This window comes from Carcharhinus amblyrhynchos, chromosome 35 (assembly GCF_965287045.1).
Source record: "Carcharhinus amblyrhynchos chromosome 35, sCarAmb.v2.hapA, whole genome shotgun sequence".
NCBI classification, from domain to species: Eukaryota; Metazoa; Chordata; class Chondrichthyes; order Carcharhiniformes; family Carcharhinidae; genus Carcharhinus; species Carcharhinus amblyrhynchos.
In genome coordinates, this window is record NC_137358.1 from 6,274,319 (window position 1) to 6,294,555 (window position 20,237).

At 47.7% G+C, this 20,237-nt stretch overlaps 1 protein-coding gene across 2 annotated transcripts in view; it reads right to left on the reverse strand.

The window, feature by feature from the left end:
* The window catches only part of LOC145361682 (epidermal growth factor receptor kinase substrate 8-like protein 1), an 83,739-nt gene extending 76,133 nt beyond the window's left edge, over window positions 1-7,606 (reverse strand). The window contains exon 1 of one of the 2 annotated variants that reach the window (XM_080217584.1): window positions 7,513-7,606. The gene's annotated coding sequence lies outside the window, so the exon portion shown is untranslated. Of the gene's footprint in view, window positions 1-7,460 lie in introns of both variants that reach the window. The other variant, XM_080217585.1, reaches the window with a different exon arrangement.
* Between the last annotated feature and the right edge of the window lie 12,631 nt (window positions 7,607-20,237).

A 20,237-nucleotide genomic window follows, 5' to 3' on the forward strand; every position in this document is an offset into this window, starting at 1 on the left:
TCCCATCCCCTGTATCAATCTAGTAAACCTCCTTTGAATGACCTCCAACGCATTTACATCCTTTCTTAGATAAGGAGACCTATTGGCTCCGCCTACACTTCCCGCTGCCTCGGGAAAGCAGCCAGAATAATCAAGGACTTTGTTTATTCATTTGTGGGACATGGGCATCGCTGGCTGGGCCAGTATTTATTGCCCATCCCTAGTTGGGGCAGTTAAGTCAACCACATTGCTGTGGCTCTGGAGACACATGTAGGCCAGACCGGGTGAGGAAGGCAGATTTCCCTCCCTAAAGGATATTAGTGAATCAATGTACCGGACACTTTCCCTTTCATCTTCTTCCATTCGGAAAAAGATACAGAAGTCTGAGATTACATACCAACTGACTCAAGAACAGCTTCTTCGTTGCTTTTGAATGGACTTACCTTTCATCAAGTTGATCTTTCTCTACACCCTAGCTATGACTGTAACACTACATTCTGCACCCTCTCCCTTCCTTTTCAATGAATGGTATACTTTGCCTGTATAGCGCGCAAGAAACAATACTTTTCACTCTATGTTAATACATGCGACAATAATAAATCAATTCAAAACTGCAGACAGTACTCAATTTGTATTTGTTCAGTGTGAGATTCAAATGTACAAGAAAACCTGTCCTGTCTCTTTTTGTTTTAAGGTCACAGCATCCTCAAGGGGTTAAAACATTCCCTCAAAAATATTACATCCAGTTGGGTTCAGTTGCGAGATGGGAGAAAAGGGGCAAGAGTGCTCCCCTTGTCCAGAACAGCACCCACAACAGGCCGTGAGGAGAGAATTCCAAAGATTCGCAATCTTCTGGAGAACGATCTCCTCATCTCAGTTCAAAATGACCGATGCCACACCCTGAAACTGTGTCCCCCACTTGTTCCAGATTCCCACAGAACCCCTACAGTGCAGAAGGAGGCCATTCGGCCCATCAAGTCTGCACCAACTCTCTGACGAGGTATCTTACCCAAGACTGACCCTGCCCACAACCCAATCTCATCTATTTATCCCATTAATCCCCCTAATTTACAAATCTTGGGACACTAAGGGACAATTTAGCATGGCCAATCCACCTAACCTGCACATCTTAGGACATTAAGGGACAATTTAACATGGCCAATCCATCTAACCTGCATATCTTTGGACACTAAGGGACAATTTAGCATGGCCAATCCACCTAACCTGCATATCTTTGGACACTAAGGGACAATTTAGCATGGCCAATCCACCTAACCTGCACACTCATGGACACTAAGGGGCAATTTAGCATGGCCAATGTACCTAACCTGTACATCTTGGACACTAAGGGGCAATTTAACATGGCCAATCCACCTAACCTACACATCTTTTGGACTGTGGGAGGAAACCGGAGCACCTGGAGGAAACCCATGCAGACACAGGGACAACGTGCAGACTCCGCACAGACAGTGACCTGAGGCTGGGAATCGAACCCGGATCCCTGTCACTGTGAAGCAGCAGTGCTAACCACTGTGCCACTGAACCCTCCCTCAGATTCTCTGAGATAAGATGGGAGGGTTTTTACACTAAACTGCAAAGTGGAAAGCAGAATTGAGATATCAGTGGGAAATGTTGGTGAGATTAATTAATTATTAGATCTGTTTAATTAAATAGATGGAGCTATCAGTGTGGAGAAATGTAAACACACTATGTGCCTTGGCAGAATTCTGAGTCTGAAGCGAGTGTGTTCTTGGTGTACTGTGCAAATTTGTTCTAAGAAGACATCTATTCCCAGGAGATTTTTGAGTTTGTGCCTTTTGGTTAGGGATGGAGGTAACCCTTCAGAATGTTTCATATTTCATTGCGATCACTGGCTTGGGTCACCGGCTGTGCAGAGCCAGTTCTCCCCGTGTCTGCATGAGTTTCCTCCAGTTAGGGCAGTATTGTAGCACAGTGGGTTAGCGCTGCTGCCTCTCAGTGCCAGGGACCCAGATTCGATTCCCGGCTTGGGTCAGTGTCTGTGTGGAGACTGCACATTCTCCCCATGTCTGCGTGGGTTTCCTCCGGGTGCTCCAGCTTCCTCCCACAGTCCGAAAGATGTGCTGATTGAATGAATTGGCCGTGCTAAATTGCTCCTTGGTGTCCCAAGATGTCCAAGTTAGGTGGATTTGACAGGCTATGGCGCAGTGGTTAGCACTGCTGCCTCACAGCACCAGGGACCCAGGTTCGATTTCCAGCTTAGGTCAGCGTCTGTGTGGTGTTTGCACATTCTCCCCGTGTCTGTGTGGGTTTCCTCTGGGTGCTCTGGTTTCCTCCCACAGTCCGAAACATGTGCTGGTTAGGTGCATTGGCTATGCTAAATTCTCCCTCAGTGTTACCCGAACAGGTGCTGGATTGTGGCAACTAGGGGATTTTCACAGTAACTTCATTGCAGTGTTAATGTAAGCCTCACTTGGTATGAATTTAGCAAGGCCAACGCATCTAGTCAGCAGAGCGTGGAAGGGAATTTCAGACTGTGGGAGGGAACCGGAGCACCTGGAGGAAACCCACGCAGACACGGGGAGAATGAGCAAACTCCGGATAGACAGTGACCCAAGGCCGGGAATCGAACCCGGGGGTCCCTGGCGCTGTGAGGCAGCAGTGCTAACCACTGTGCGCTGAGAGGGGGAAGTTTAAAGGAGATGTGAGGGGTAAGTTTTTTTTTACACAGAGAGTGGTAGGTGTCTTGAACATGCTGCCAGGGGTAGTGAGGCAGACAGATACAATCGGGGCTTTTAAAGGGCTTTTAGATAAACACATGAATCTGCAAGGAATAGAGTGATGTGGAGCAAGGGCAGGCAGAAGGGATTAGTTTAATTTGGCATCATGTTCGGTACAGCATCGTGGGCTGAAAGGCCTGTTTCTGTGCTGTACTGTTCCATGTTCTCTCCCTCCCTTCTCTTCCCCAAACATGTGCTGTTAGCGGCAATTTTGAAAGCATCTCCAGCATGCCTCCCCCGCTCCCTTCCATCACCCAGACGGAGCCCCCGTTCCCACGTCAGCCACCAACACGCCAGCCCTAATAACAGTACCAGTCTGTGCCAACTTGCACATGCGATTCTGAAGAAACTGGAGCCTGTAGTCTAGACTGACATTCCAGCGCCGTAGTGAAGGAGTGCTGCACTGCCTGAGGTGCCATCTCTCTAATAAATCCTCAAACATAGGCCCTGTTTTCACTGAATTATAGAATCCCTAGAGTGTAGCAGGAGGCCATTTAGCCAATTGAGTGCACACTGACAATAATCCCAGCCAGGCCCTATCCCTGTAACTCCATGCATTTACCTAACTAGTCCCCTGATATTAAATGGCAAATTAGCATGGCCAATTTGCCTAACCTGCACAACTTTGGACACTAAGGGATAATTTAGCATGGCCAATCCACCTAACCTGCACATCTTTGGATACTAAGGGACAATTTAGCGTGGCCAATCCACCTAACCTGCACATCACGGGACACTGAAAGGCAATTTAGCATGGCCAATCCACCTAACCTACACATCTTTGGACACTAAGGGGCAAATTAGCATGGCCAATTTGCCTAATCTGCACATTTTTGCACACTAAGGGGCAATTTAGCATGGCCAATCCAGCTAACTTGTACAAAGAATCATAGAACCCTACAGTGCAGAAAGAGGCCATTTGGCCCATCGAGTCTGCACCAATCACAATCCCACCCATGCCCTACCCCCATATCCCTACATATTTTACCCGCTAATTCCTCTAACCTACACATCTCAGCACACTAAGAGGCAATTTTAGCATGGTCAATCAACCTAACCCGCACATCTTTGGACAGTGAGAGGAAACCAGAGCACTTGGAAGAAACCCACGCAGACACGAGAAGAATGTGCAAACTTCACACAGACAATCACCCGAGGCTGGAATCGAACCCGGATCCCTGGCGATGTGAGGAGGCAGTGCTAACCACTGTGGCACCGTGCCACCTCAAGCGGTGAGAGTGTCTGTTAAAGATCCCAGGATACTAAACCTTCTGATTCCTTCCTAAACCTGCAGCACTGGGTAAAGGGGTCAAATCAGCATGTCATGTGTTGTGTTGGTGGCTGTTGAATGTTGTAATGTTGACTAAACAAAAGCAGCGACGATATTTCCAACTTGCGTCACTGGCTGATCAAGCCTGAGAACCTTATATAAGTGAAAACTCCCTCTGATCCTCGTGTTTACCTGTAGACATTCCAGCTGAAACCATACAAGAGGTGGCCATTCAGGCCCTGAGCCCATGCTAGCCCTTTGAAAGGGCAATCCAATTAATCCCACTCTACTGTTCCCATTTGCCCCGAGAAATCTTGTCTTGGCAAAAATTTACCCTCATGATTGAGGTTGTTTCCACCATTGTCTTGTGAGGAAAGGTCAACGAGGTTAGACTTGTTTCCATTGGAGTATTGAAGAGTAAGAGGCAATTTGTTCGAAACCTGAGGGGTCTTAACAAGCTGGATGTCAAAAAGGTGTTTCCTCCTCTGGGAGAATCTAGAACCAAGGGGTCACTGTTTATAAATAAGGCATTCTCCCCATTTGAAACGGAGATGAGGAGAATTTTTCCCTCTTTCAGAGTGTTGCCTCTTCCTCAAAAAGTGGTGAATCTTTGAAAATGTTTAAAGTGGAAGTGGTTAGATTCTTGGCAAGCAACAGGGGTGAAAGGTTATTGGGAGATAGGAAGGAGATTTGAGGTTGCTCTCAGATCAGCCACGATCTTACCCAAATAGCAGAACAGGCTCGAGGGGCTGAATGGCCTACTCCCGTTCCTCGTTCGTATGTTTCTTTATGTTTATAAATTTATAGAATCATAGATTCCCTACTGTGTGGAAGAGGCCATTTGGCCCATTGAGACTGCACCGACTCTCTGATGGAGTATGTTTTCCTGCCCCTCTCTCCACCTTGCCCTATCCTTGCCACCCCACACATTTCCCATGGCAAATCCAATTAACCTGCACATATATGGATACTAATGTCAATTTAGCATGGCCAATCCACCTAAACTGCATATCTTTAGACAATAAGGGGCAATTTAGCATGGCCAATCCACCCAAACTACACATCTTGGGACTCTAATGGGATAATTTAGCATTGCCAATCCACATAATCTGCTCATCTTGGGTCACTCAGGGACAATTGAATATAGCCAACCAACCTAATCTACGCATCTTTGAACTCCAGGGCATAAGTTAGCATGGCCAATCCATCTAATCTGGGCATCTTTGGACTGTGGGAGGAAACTGGAGCATCTGGAGGAAACCCACGCAGACACGGGGAGAATGTGCAAACTCCACACAGACAGATCACAATTACTCATGCCATTAAAATAATTCTCTTCATCTCCCCATCAGTTTCTCGGCCAATCGCTCCCAATTTGTGTCCCTCTGGTTACCAAACCCCCTGCGGACAACTTATTCTATTGCAACCTTTCCTTGCTGTGGACTCCTCGATTCAATCTCCCCATGACTCTCTCTGCTTCAAGGAGGACTATCCCAGCTCCACTACTCTGTCCATGGCACACTGAGACCACCTTCCTGCCCAGCCAATCTCCTTTCCGCCCCAAGGACTTGAGATCCTTCCTAACAAGCAGTTTAACGACCAGGCCTCCTTAAATGAGCCTAATTTGTAAAGGTCATCTCATGAGCGATCACCCTACCTTAGCCCAGAGGCATTGCTGGAATTGAATCATAAAAACATACCAAGGAGGCCATTCCGCCCAACATTCTCACGCTGGTTTTTCAAGAGGGCCATTCCTTCACTGTCGCTGGGTCAAAATACCCCATACCCCAGCTGTTGAGATGTTGTAAGATAAGGCCATCTGGATACTCACAGTACACAAACAGGCTTTTTGGCCCATCAAATCTGCACCAACTCTTCAGCATCTTAACCAGACACTATCCTATCACCCCACATTTTTATCACACTAATCCCCCTAATCTATACATCTTGGAACATTAAGGGACAATTTAGCATGGCCAATGCACCTAACCTGCACATCTTTGGAACTAAGGGGCAATTTAGCATGGCCAATGCACCTAATCTACACACCTTTACACTAAGGAGTTATTTGCATGGCCAATCCACCTAACCTGCATATCTTTCAGTCTGTGGGAGGAAACTGGAGCACCTGGAGGAAACCCACACAGACACGGGGAGAATGTGCAGATTCTGCATAGAAAGTCGCCTGAGGCCAGGATAGAACCGGGGTCCCTGGCGCTGTGAGGCAGCAGTGCTAACCACTGTGCCACGGGCAATGTCCCTGACAATAATGGGTCTCCTTCTGCACCGCACGTTTTTATGATTTGATCTCCAGCATTGGTTTGGGTGTTAGGATTACCGTCAGCACCTCGGGGCTGGGGAAAGGTGATCGTCTATTGGTGACGTGCACTCTCAGGACAATGTGAGGGTGTTGGAGTGAGCAGAGAAACTTTTCTCAAGGGGGGTGGCCAGTGATGAAGAGTTCTATGTGGATTGGATGGAGAAGATGTGACTGTTCTCCTGAGGGAAGAGAGGGCGGAGAGGCCTTTTTTGAGATGGGATCAAGCCGGGAGAGATTGGGAGAGATTGCTCCCATTGCTGCTGGAGAGATAAGACAGCATGTACCGATTTGAGGGCAGCGAGATGAGGAGAATGGTTCTTCTGCGGGTGGTCTGGATTTTGAATGCTGGAGGCTGGGACACCTCGAGGCTGCTGAAGAGGAATTAGAGAGGCGTGCAAAGAAAGGCAAAGTAAAAGTTCACAGGCCAAAAGTTGAGGAGCTTCACTCAGCTGCATTGCTCTTATTGTAAGTTAAGGATAGCATAGACATGATAGGCTGAATGGACATCTATACTACAACTGACTCAAGAACAGCTTCTTCCCTGCTGCCATCAGACTTTTGAATGGAGCTACCTTGCATTAAGCTGATCTTTCTCTACACCCTACCTATGACTACAACACTACATTCTGCCCTCTCTCCTTTCCTTCTCTATGAACGGTATGCTTTGACTGTATAGCGCACAAGAAACAATACTTTTCACTGTATACTAATACATGTGACAATAATAAATCAAATCAAATAACAGCTTCTTTCCTGCTGCCATCAGACTTTTAAATGGACCTACCTCTCATTAAATTGATCTTTCTCTGCACCCTGGCTATGACTGTAACACTACATTCTGCACTCTCTCCGTTCCTTCTCTACGAACGGTATGCTTCGTACAGCACGCAAGAAACAATACTTTTCACTGTATCCCAATACAACGTGACAATAATAAATCAAATCAAAATCAGAACCAGGGAAGCGAAAGGTTCCTCCCTCGCAGCATGAGGGGGTTAAACTCTCCCCCCTCCCCCTCTCCTCCCCCCCTCCACACTGCAGAGGAACAACTCTGCTTGCCAGTCACTTAGTTCTGCTGAGTAAAAGAACTGGTTTGAGAGCTAAAGAGTTTTTCCACAAGATACGAACTTACGATCAGTGCAGCCGTCTATAACAAGCTCAGTAAGAATAATCCACGCACACACCTGCGGTGAGAGGAGGGATCCGCGAGTGCTTTGCTCGGAGGGGCTGAACTGTTTTGATCTGCGTGCGTGTACACTTTTTTCTCCCTTATTTTCTATGTTGGCGTAGGAAGGGTGTGGATTTTGTGTGACCTCATGACTCAGTGTAGAGATACACGCCCCATTTTACAGGGCGAGTGACCTGTCATTTATCTTGCTGGCTGTTGGATTCTTAACCACATTCCAACACTCGCAAGGCTTTGGAACAAAAGGGGGCCCCTTTACCTGTACCTGTCATTCCGCAATCAGAGTTGTAAAAGCAACCCACCTCAGCCTGCGGGTTTAATATTAACCGGCAGCCTGGGGGGAAAGCAAGGTTATTTATTAGCGTCGCAGGTAAGCATTACATTCACACTGCAACGAAGTTACTGTGAAATTCCCCGAGTCGTCACACTTTGGCGCCTGTTCGGGCGCACCCAGAAAGAATTTAGCATAGCCAACCAGCGCCTCTTTCAGATTGTGGGAGGAAACCAGAGGGAACCCACGCAGACACGGGGAGAATGTGCAGACTTCACACAGACAGTGACCCAAGGCCAGGAATTGAACCCAGGTCCCTAGCGCTGTGAGGTAGCAGTGCTAACCACTGTACCATCGTGTCACCCAAGGACTCCTGAGGGCTGCTTCTCCCCTTCTGGACTCTTTCATATTTACTTCCAAGCAGATTCTTGATTTTGGCTTGATTTATTATTGTCACGTTGTATTGGGATACAGTGAAAAGTATTGTTTCTGGTGCGCTGTACAGACAGAGCATACTGTTCATAGAGAAGGAAAGGAGCGAGTGCAGAATGCAATGTTACAGTCATAACCAGAGTGTAGAGAAAGATCAACTTAATGTGAGGTAGGTCCATTCAAAAGTCTGAAGGCAGCAGGGAAGGGGCTGATCTTGAGTCGGTTGGTATGTGACTTCAGACTTTTGTACCTTTTGAATGTCCGGGGTGCGTGGGGTCCTTAATTATGCTGGTTGCTTTTCCGAGTCAGCGGGAAGTGTAGGCAGAGTCAAAGGACGGGAGGCTGGTTTGCGCGATGGGTTGGGCTACGTTCACAACCTTTTGTACTTCCTTGTGGTCTTGGGGCAGAGCAGGAGACCGTACCAAGCTGTGATCCAACCAGAAAGAATGCTTTCTATGGTGCATCTGTATAAGTTGGTGAGAGTCGTAGCCGACATGCTAAATTTCCTTAGAGTGCTGAGAAAGTAGAGGCGTTGGTGGGCTTTCTTAACTAGATGGTGGGGGTTCTACATCTTGTGTGAGGTCTGGTTCTGAAGATGGGACGGGAGGTTGGTCAGCTGGAAAAAGGAACTGTAAACCAATGGTTCCCAACCTTTTATATGTGACGGCACACCTTTGTGTTATAGAAATATTCTGAGGCACACCTATTTTCTCTGCCTTCTTCCCTGATTGGGAACCTGGTTCCTGTCCTCTCGCCTGTTCTTTTTGAACCTCTCTCTTTCTCTCTGGCTTTCTCGCTTCTTTTTGAGAGTTTGGTTTTTCGGTGTGGGCGTGTGTGTGGGGCCTTTGCCTTCAGCTGCATCACCCCCCACCCCCCCCCGAAACAAAATATCGAAACAACGCACATGCCAAACCTGGCCAAAGGTTGAGCGGATCCTGGAGATGGCTAACCAGAGATTAGTCTTACGTTCATCGCGTGAATTTAGAATCACGGCACACTTCAGAGGAGGGGTGGTGGGGAGAGGACTTCATGTTGGGAACCATTGCCCTACACACTCAGTCACACAAGCAAGGACTGCGGGGTCACGTGGTTTGCTCGAAGTGCGGGCGAAATTTTGATTTGCTTTTTGATCTGAGTTCAAGTAAAGATTATGTCACAAGTAAGGCTTACATTAACACTGCAATGAAGTTACTGTGAAATTCCTCTAGTCACCACACTCCAGTGCCTGTTTGGGTAATACTGAGGGAGAATTTAGCATGGTCAGTGCACCCTAACCTGGGCATTTTTGGCGTGTGGGAGGAAACTGGACCACCCGGAGGAAGCCCACGCAGACACGGGGGGAGAACGTGCAAACTCTACACAGACAGTGACCCAAGCCGGGAATCGAACCCAGGTCCTTGGCGCTGTGAGGCAACAGTGCTAACCACTGTGCCGCCGTACTGCCCTTATTGTCACATGTATTAGCATACAGTGAAAATGATTGCTTCTTGCACGCCACACAGGCAAAGAAGACTGTTCATAGAGAAGGAAAGGAGATGGTGCAGAATGTAGTGTTACAGTCATAGCTAGGGTGTAGAGAAAGATCAACTTAATGCAAGGTAGGTCCATTGAAAAGTCTGATGACAGTGGGGAAGAAGCTGTTCTTGAGTCGACCTCAAACTTTTGTATCTTTTTCCTGATGGAAGAAGGTGGAAGAGAGAATGTCTGGGGTGCGTGGGTTCCTTGATTATGCTGGCTGCTTTTCCCGAGGCAGCGGGAAGTATAGACAGAGTCAATGGATGGGGGGCTGGTTTGCGTGATGGACTGGGCTACAACCCTTTGTAGTTCCTTGCGGTCTTGGGCAGAGCAGGAGCCCACACCAAACTGTGATACAACCAGAAAGAATGCTTTCTATGGAGCACCTGTAAAAGTTGGTGAGAGTCATAGCGGGCGTGCCAAATTTCCTTAGTCTCCCAAGAAAGTATCCAGGGAATGTGGTGACTGGGTAAATGTGGCAATGGTAAAGGAGCAAAGCACCTTTGTGTTAATTACAGGGTGCAGAAGGATTAAATGTCACTTACATGCGGGGAATGTTTACATACCTCACATCAAACCTGGGTATGTGCATGTTTGGAAAGGGTGTGGGTCACAGGACTGGCTGTGGAATTCTTGCCACGTGAGACAGGATTGGATATCAGGAGTTACTGTATTTACCTGCCTGCTGTGTGCAAAAAAATTACAGTTAATTTGTTTGTGTGAGAGAGTCAATCTGAGGTACAGAGGGAGAGGTGGTGACAGAGATAGAGAGAGAGTGAGAGAGAGTCAGAGATAGAGAGCAGGAGAGAGAGAGAGACACAGACAGAGAGAGAGCGGGAGAGAGAGAGAGTCAGAAATAAAGAGCAGGAGAAGGAGGGAGAGAGAGAGAGACAGAGATAGAGGGTGAGAGAGAGAGATAGAGCGAGAGAGAGAGATAGAGACACAGATAGAGACACAGATAGAGAGAAAGCGAGAGAGAGAGATAGAGACACAGATAGAGAGAGAGCAGGAGAGAGAGAGAGAGAGTCAGAAATAGAGAGTGGGAGAGAGAGAGAGACAGAGCTAGAGAGAGAGAGAGTGAGAAAGAGAGATAGAGCGGGAGAGAGAGAGATAGATAGAGAGAGAGAGAGATAGAGACACAGATGGAGAGAGAGTGGGAGAGAGAGAGGTAGGGACAGAGATAGAGAGCAGGAGAGAGAGAGAGAGAAAGAAAGAGAGATAGATAGAGACAGAGATAGATACAGAGATAAAGACAGAGAAATAGAGAGAGGCAGAGAGCAAGCAAGAAATAGAGAGAGAGAGAGGCAGAGATAGGGAAAGAGAGATAGAGATAGAGAGAAGAGAGACAGTGGTAAAGAGAGAGGAAGAAAGGCAGAGAGAAAAAGAGAAAGAGACGGAGAGTGAGACAGAGATAGAGAAAGAGAGAGAGGCAAAAGGCTTCACAAACTTAAAAACATAGAAAATAAAAGCAGGAGGAGGCCATTTGGCCCTTCAAGCCTGTTCTGTCCCATTCATTATGATCATGGCTAATCATCAAATTCAATATCCTGATTCTGCCTTTCCCCCATATCCCTTGATCCCCTTCACCTCAAGTATCCTATCTAACTGCTTTTGGAAAACATTTGTTTTGGCCTCATTCACTTTCTGCAATCATAGTGTCCACACAGTGCAGAATGAGGCCATTTGGCCCCTCGAGTCTGCATCCACCACAATCCCAACCCAGGCCGTATCCCCGTAACCCCACATATTTACCCCGATAGTCCCCTGACACTAAGGGGTAATTTAGTGCAGCCAATCCACCTAACCTGCACATCTTTGAACTGTGGAGGAAACAGCAGCACCCAGAGGAAACCCACGCTGACACAGAGAGAATGTGCAAACGCCACACAGACAGCGGTTACCACTTCTGCCTCACAGTGCCAGGTTCAATTCCTGGCTTGGGTCACTGTCTGTGCGGAGTCTGCATGTTCTCCTCGTGTCAGCGTAGGTTTCCCCTGGATGCTCCGGTTTCTTCCCATACTCCAAAGATGTATAGTTTAGGTGGATTGGCCATGCTAGATTGCCCCTTAGTGTCCAAAGATGCGCAGGTTGGGTGGATTGACTATGTTAAATTGTCCCTTAGTGTCTAAAGCTGTGCATGTTGGGTGGATTGGCCATGCTAAGTTGCCCCTTAGTGTCCAAGGATGTGCAGGTTAGGTGGATTGGCTATGCTAAATTGCCCCTTAGTGTCCAAAGATGTGCAGGTTAGGTGGATTGACCATGCTAAATTGCCCCTTAAGGTCCAAAGATGTGCAGGTTAGGTGGATTGGCCATGCTAAATTGCCCCTTAAGGTCCAAAGATGTGTAGGTTAGGTGGATTGGCCATGCTAAATTGCCCCTTAATGCCCAAAGATGTGCAGGTTAGGTGGATTGGCCATGCTAAGTTGCCCCTTAGTGTCCAAAGATGTGCAGGTTAGGTGGATTGGCCATGCTAAATTGCCCCTTAGTGTCCAAAGATGTGTGGTTAGGTGGATTGGCCATGCTAAATTGCCCCTTAGTGTCCAAAGATGTGTAGGTTAGGTGTATTGACCATGCTGAATTGCCTCTTAGTGTCCAAAGACGTGTAGGTTAGGTGGATTGGTGGGATAGAGTCTGGGTAGGGTGCTCTTTTGGAGAGGTGGTGCAAACATGATGGGCCGCATGGCACTTTCTGGCTGGTAAAGAGATTCTGTGATGCTCCTGCAGATAGTGCAAGATATTACAGTTACTCACTATTTTGTAATGTTTACAAAGGCCCCTCCTGCACACGGCCACACCTACTATGTGAAATACACAAAGGCTGGTATGTCCTTTAATCTTCATGATCTAGTCCCAAGAATTTATCCTGACAAAGGAAACATCATATTCTTTAAATAGGTTCCAGCCTGAAACTGACACCCAAAATTACGTATTCAAGTGACAGGTGAGTCACTGAACACCCTTTGGAAATACTTGGCCAAGGGGTGGGTCATCTCAGTACAAAAATTTGTGACAACAGCAGGAACACTTCATATTTACCCAGGTCATGCCAATTGGTCACACCCTTCCACTGGCAAAGGGCAGGGACCATTGGATGCAGGGTTGGGTCTGGCATTGTGCCTTACCAGAACCGCAATGACAGTCAGCACTGGGGAGAGATAGGGAGGGGAGAAAATAGGAGCAGGAGTAGGCCATTCAGCCCTTCAAGTCTATCCCACCGTTGATTATGATCATGACTGATCACTCAACCTACTTTTCATTCATTTGTGGGACACGGGCGTCGCTGGTTGGGCCAGCGTTCATTGCCCGTCCCTAGTTGCCCGAGGGCAGTTGAGAGTCAACCACATTGCTGTGGCTGTGTAGGCCAGACCAGGTAAAGACGGCAGATTTCCTTCTCTGAAGGGACATTAGTGAACCAGCTGGGTTTTTTCCGACAATTGACAATGGGTCTTCAATAGATTCTTAATTCCAGATATTTATTGGATTCAAATTCCACTATCTGCTGTGATAGGATTTGAACCCGGTCTCCAGAACATTAGCTGAGTTTCTGGATTAATAATTGAGTGATAATACCACTAGGCCATTGCCTTCTCCTCTCTAGCCTTTGACCCATGCGCCTCTGGTGCTGTATCTAACCCCTTCTTGAATACATTCAGTATTTTGGCCTCAGCTGCTTTCTGTGGCAGTGAATTCCACAGATTCACCAGTCTCTGGGTGAAGAAATTTCTCCTCCTCTCTGTCCAAGAAGGTTTCCCCCATACCTTCAGACTGTGACTCCTGGTTCTGGAATTCCCCCATTATTGGGAACATCCTTCCTGCATCGACTCTTTCTAATCCTGCATTTAATTTCCTTTATTTGTGGGATGTGGGTGTCTCTGGCTGGGCCAGTCCATCCCTAACTGCCCTTGAACTGAATGTCTCGCTAGGCCATTTCAGAAGGCAGTTGAGAGTCAACCACATAGCAATGGTTCTGGAGTCACCTGTAGGCCAGACTGGGGAAGGATGGCAGATTTCCATCCCTGAAGGATGTTTTTTTGTTACAACAAAAACAGAAAATGCTGGAAAATCTTAGCAGGTCTGACAGCAATCTGTGGAGAGGGAACAGAGCCAACGTTTTGAGTCTAGATGACCCAGACGCGGGGACGTGGACAGGAGCAGGAGAGTTGCTGTTAATGGGCTAACTCTTCCATGATGGGCTGAACGACCTCCTTTGACCCTGTCTAATGATTGACAAAGGCAAGTCTTCCTTGTGCGGGACACAGTAGCTAATCGATCTGAGCCTCCCGTGGATTTTAAGCTGATCGCTGGCTAATTGATTCAGCCGTCTGGGTCAATAATTTATGGACATTTTGCCATTTAAGGAGTGGGTCATTGATAGCTGGTTTCTCATTCTGGATCGGTCAGGGCTGGCGGGGAGGCTATTTATTCTTGGGAATTAATCCTGATTTAATTTTCTCAGTAAATTGTGACTGAAAGCAGGGGACAGGAGACAGGCTGGGTCACTCGCTGTAGATTCCTCTCCAGTGGCCATGATTCATTCTCCTCCTGTCTTTCTCTATCACTTTCTATCGCTCCCCATTACAGATCTCCCATGTTACCGCAGCTGGCAAATCAGAGGGAACAGTGAAAGATTTTGGCCATGATTCTCTAGACAAATTCACCCTCTCTTCCCTTCACCCCACTCCCCCTCGCCCCCCCCCACTCCTCCACCCCCGCCCCCTCCTCCCCCCACCCTCCCCCCTTGCACTGGCCACAATCCCACCCAGGTCCTACCCCCATATCCCTACACATTTACCCACTAACCTACGCATCTCAGGAAACTAAGGGGCAATTTCAGCATGGCCAATCAACCTAACCCACACGTCTTTGGACTGTGGGAGGAAACCGGAGCATCCGGAGGAAACCCACTCAGACATGAGGAGAATGTACAAACTGCGCACAGGCAGTGACCCAAGCCAGGAATCGAGCTCAGGTCCCCCGGAGCTGTGAGGCAGCAGTGCTAACCACTGTGCTACCGTGCCGCCCCATACCTGGTGCAAAGAAAGATGGTTGTGGTTATGGAAGGTCAGTCATCTCAGCTCCAGAACATCTCTGCAGGAGTCCCTCAGGGGAGTGTCTGAGGCCCAATAATCTTCAGTTCCTTCATTAATGACCTTCCCTCCATCAGAAGGTTAGAAGTGGAGATGTTCGCCAATGATTGCACAATGTTCTGCATCGTTCGCAACTATTCAGATAGAGATCTAGTCCATGTTCAAATGCGACAAGATCTGGACAATATCCAGGCTTGGGCTGACAAGTGGCAAGTAACATTTGCACCAGACAAATGCCAGGCAATGACCATCACCAATAAGAGACACTCTAACCACCACCCCTCAACATTCAATGGTGGTACCATCACTGAATACCCCACTGTCAACATCCTTGGAGTTACCATTGACCAGAAACTCAACTGGACTCACCACATAAACACAGTGACTACAAGGGCAGGTCAGAGGCTGGGAATACTGCAGTGAGTAACTCACCCCCTGACTCCCCAAAGCCTGTCCACCATCTACAAGGTACAAGTCAGGAGTGTGATGGAATACTCCCCACTTGTCTGGATGGGTGCGGCTCCAACAACACTTGAGAAGCTTGACACGATCCAGGACAAAGCAGCTCCACTTGATTGGCACCACATCCACAAATATTCAATCCCTCCACACTGATGCTCAGCAGTGTGTACTATCTTAAAGATGCACTGCAGCAATTCACCAAAGATCCTTAGGCAGCACCTTCCAAACCCATGACCACTTCCATCTAGAAGGATAAGGGCAGCAGATACATGGGAACACCACCGCCTGCAAGTTCCTCTCCAAGCCACTCACCATCCCGACTTGGAAATATATCGGCTGTTCCGTCACAGTTGCTGGGTCAAAATCCTAGAATACCCTCCCTAACGGCACTGCGGGTCAACCCTTAGCAGCGATTCAAGAAGGCAGCTCACCGCCACCTCCTCAAGGGGCAACTAGGGATGGGCAATAAATGCTGCTGCTGAGTGGTGGTGGTGGAGGGGGTGGATGTTTGCCAAAGTGGTGCCAATCAAGGGGGCACCTTTGTCCTGGATGGGCAGCTAGAGACACCAATGTCCCACGAATGAATGTGGAACTCACTACTCCAGGGATTGATTGAGGGGAATGGCATAGATGCTCTTAAAAGAAGTTAGATAAACACATGAGGGAGAAAAGAATGGAATATTCTGATGATAGGGTGAGGCAGAAGAAGGTGGGGAGGAGGCTCTTAATGAACCAGCACCAGTTCAAACCAGTATTCTTATTTCTTGTTATTACTGTTTTGATTTTCCCTCTGGGTCTGAACGCTGGCATTGGCCAGTTGGGCTAACTGGCTTCTCCAGAATCATACAGAACAGAAACGGCTCTTCAGCCCATCGGGTCTGCATGTGAGAAACACCCGACCTTCCGCCTAATCCCATTTACCAGCACTAGGCCCATAGCCCTGAATGTTACGGTGTGCCAAGTGCTCATCCAGGTACTTTCTAAAGGATGTGAGGCATCCTGCCTCCACCACGTTCCAGACCGTCACCACCCTCTGGGTAAACACAAGTTCCCTCACATCCCCCCCGTGAACAAAGAAGATACAAAAGTCTGAGGTCCCGTACCAACTGACTCAAGAACAGCTTCTTCCCTGCTGCTGTCAGACTTTTGAATGGACCTACCTCAGTAGTTAGCTAAGTGGTTAGCACTGCTCATTAGTGGTTATTAGTTGTTATTAGTGGCCATTAGTAGTTAGCACCACTGCTTCACAGCTCCAGGGGCCTGGGTTCGATTCCCGGCTTGTGTCTGTGTGGAGTTTGCACATACTCCTCATGTCTGCATGGGTTTCCTCCGGGTGCTCCGGTTTCCTCCAAAGATGTGCGGGTTAGGTTGATTGTCCGTGCCAAAATTGCCCCTTGGTGTCCTGAGATGCATAGGTTAGAGGGATTAGTGGGTAAATATGTAGGGATACGGGGGTAAGGATTGGGTGGGGTTGTGGTTGGTGCAAACTTGATGGGCCAAATGGCCACTTTCTGCACTGTAGTGCTTCTATGATACTTTGCATTAAGTTGATCTTTCTCTACACCCTAGCTATGGCAATAACACTACATTCTGCACCCTCTCCTTTCCTTCTTTATGAATGGCATGTTTTGTCTGTGTAGCATATTGACACATGTATTAATATACACATGTATATATTAATACATGTGATAATAATAAAGCAAATCAAAAATCTTTGGATACTAAGGGGCAATTTAGCATGGCCAATCCACCTAACATGCATATCTTTGGACTGTGGGCGGAAACAGGAGGAATCGGAGAAAACCCATGCAAACACGGGGAGAATGTGCAAACTCTGCATAGACGGTGACCCGAGTCCCTGGCGCTGTGAGGCAGCACTGTTAACCACTGTGCCCCACTGTGCCCACAGGAATGTGGGGTTGGGGTACAGTCAGATATGCCATGATCTTATTGAATAGCAGAGCAAGCTCGAAAGGCCTAAATCAAATAAAGCAAATCATATCAAAATTGAACCTATCTCCCCTTGCGATTGACACTTTAACCTTGGGGAATAGCTGTTCCTGATTCACTCTTTCCATTCCCCTCAGCATCAACTGCTTTTGACCTGATTTATTATTGCCACATGTATTAACATACAGTGAAAAGTGTTGTTTCTTGTGCGCTGTACGGACAAAGCATACCGTTCATAGAGAAGGAGAGGAGAGGGCACAATATAGTGTTACAGTCATAGCTAGGGTGTAGAGAAAGATCAACTTAATATGAGGTAGGTCCATTCAAAAGTCTGACAGCAGCAGGGAAGATAAGTACATGGGGCTCAGTGAGATAGAGGTTATAGGTAATCTCTAATCAATCTCTAAGGTAGGAGCATGTTCGGCACAACTTTGTGGGCCGAAGGGCCTGTATTGTGCTGTAGTTTTCCTATGTTTCTAAGAAGCCGTTCTTGAGTCGGTGGGTGTACGTGACCTCAGATTTTGGTGGCGTTTTCCTCATGGAAGAAGGTGGAAGAGAGAATGTCCGGGGTGCGCGATTATTCTAAAGTAAAGTTTATTTATCAGTCACAAGTAAGGCTTACATTAACACTGCAATGAAGTTACTGTGAAATTCCCCCATGCCGGCTGCGTTGCCGAGGCAGCGGGGAGTGTCGACAGAGTCAATGGACAGGAGGCTGGCTGCTGTCTGTATCTGCAGATCTCATTCTTTAAACCTCCAAATCTCTCCAGCCTCTCTTTCCCTTTAAGGCACCTCTTAAATTCTGCTTTTCTGATTAAGCTTTAGCCTCAACTTCTTGCTCAAGAGTTGAATTTCATTTGATGAACGCTCCTGCACAGCCTCTCGAGGTTCTTAACCACGTTAGGGGTGCTATGTAGATGCAAATTCTTGTTGTGGGGGGCCCGATGGAATTCCTCGTGTGTGTGCCCAGCGGATCAGCGTTTGTAGAAAAACCAACTAATGTTCCGCCAACGAGAGTTAACTCAATAAATTTTTAATTTCTTTTTTTTAACACAGGGAGGCCAGATTGCTCTGCAGAGGTTCCCAAAAGGCAGGCATTTGATAATACTTTACAGCATGTCAGCTGGCTGTTTATAATAACACAGTGGTTATCAACATCTTCTCCTTGCCCATATTAAAGTCTGAAATTAGCCCTCTGATCCTCTGCAGTGGAGAGCGAGGTAATGAGAGAATCTCGCTTCATAAGATACGAAATGGAAGTGGACCAGGAGTCCAAGGTTTCTGGGTTCTCGATCGGTACAGAGGAGGGCTGTGTTCCTGGTGACCCATCTTTGGGCAAGGTCTCAATCAGCCCAGGGGCAGGCCCTTTGGCCCTCCAAGCCTCCACGCTGCCCGATAGAACTAAAACCCCCCAAACCTTCCGGGCGCTGCTGCCCTCTCAGCGCCAGGGGCGCGGGTGATCAGTTGTTGGGGGCGGGCCGGATGCAGATTCGAGATACTATCAGATCTAAGAAAGCCCCACCAACTTTTTCAGAAGACTAAGGAAATTTGGCATGTCACTTATGAATCTCAGCAATTTATACAGACGCACCATAGAAAGCATCCTTTCTGGGTGTATCACAGCTTGGTATGGGCTCCTGCTCTGCCCAAGACCACAAGGAACTACAAAAGGTTGTGAACGTAGCCCAATCCATCACACAAACCAGCCTCCCATCCATTGACTCTGTCTACACTTCCCCCTGCCTTGGAAAAGCAGCCAGCATAATTAAGGACCCCTCGCACCCCGGACATTCTCTCTTCCACCTTCTTCTGTTGGGAAAAAGATACAAAAGTCTGAGGTCACGTACCAGCTGACTCAAGAACAGCTTCTTCCCTGCTGCTGTCAGACTTCTGAATGGACCCACTTCACATTAAATTGATCTTTCCCTACACCCTAGCTATGAGTGTAACATTATATCCTGGACTCTCTCCTTTCCTTCTCTATGAATGGTATGCTTTGTCTGTATAGCGCGCAAGAAACAATACTTTTCACTGTGTGTTAGTACATGTGAAAATAATAAATCAAATCAAATCAAATCAAATGAATGGGGAGAGGGGAGTGTGCAGAGGGACCTGGGTGTCCTTGTGCACTAGTCGCCAAAGGTAAGCATGCAGGTGCAGCAGGCGATAAAGAAGGTAAATGGTATGTTGGCCTTCATTGTGAGAGGTTTTGAGTACAGGAGCGGGGATGTGTTGTTGCAATTATACAGGGGCCTTGGTGAGGCCGCACCCAGAGTATTGCGTGCAGTTTTGGTCTCCTTTTCTGAGGAAGGATGTTCTTGCTCTCGTGCAGCGAAGGTTTACCAGGCTGATTCCAGGGATGGCAGGACTGATATGTGAGGAGAGATTGATTGGTTAGGATTGTTTTTGCTAGAATTCAGATGAATGAGGGGGGGAATCTCATAGAGACTTATAAAATTCTAACAGGACTAGACAGGGTAGATGCAGGGAGGGTGTTCCCGATGGTGGGGGAGTCCAGGACCAGGGGTCACAGTCTGAGGATTCGGGGTAGGCCATTTGGGACGGAGGTGAGAAGGCATTTCTTCACCCAAAGAGCAAAGAAAAGTAAAAGTTTATTTATTAGTCACAAGTGGGGCGGCACGGTGGCACAGTGGTTAGCACTGCTGCTTCACAGCTCCAGGGACCTGGTTCGAGCTCTGGTTTGGGTCACTGTCTGCGCAGAGTTTGCACATTCTCCTCATGTCTGCGTGGGTTTCCTTCGGGTACTCTGGCTTCCTCCCACAGTCCAAAGATGTGCGAGTTAGGTTGATTGGTTGATGCTAAAATTGCCCTCCATGAGCTGAGATGCGTAGGATAGAGGGATTAGTGGGTAAGAATGTGGGGATATGGGGGTAGGGTTTGGGTGGGATGGTGGTCAGTGCAGACTCAATGGGCCGAATGGCCTCTTTCTGTGCTGTAGGGTTTCAAAGTTTTTATGTTTCTAACTTACACTGCAAAGAAGTTACT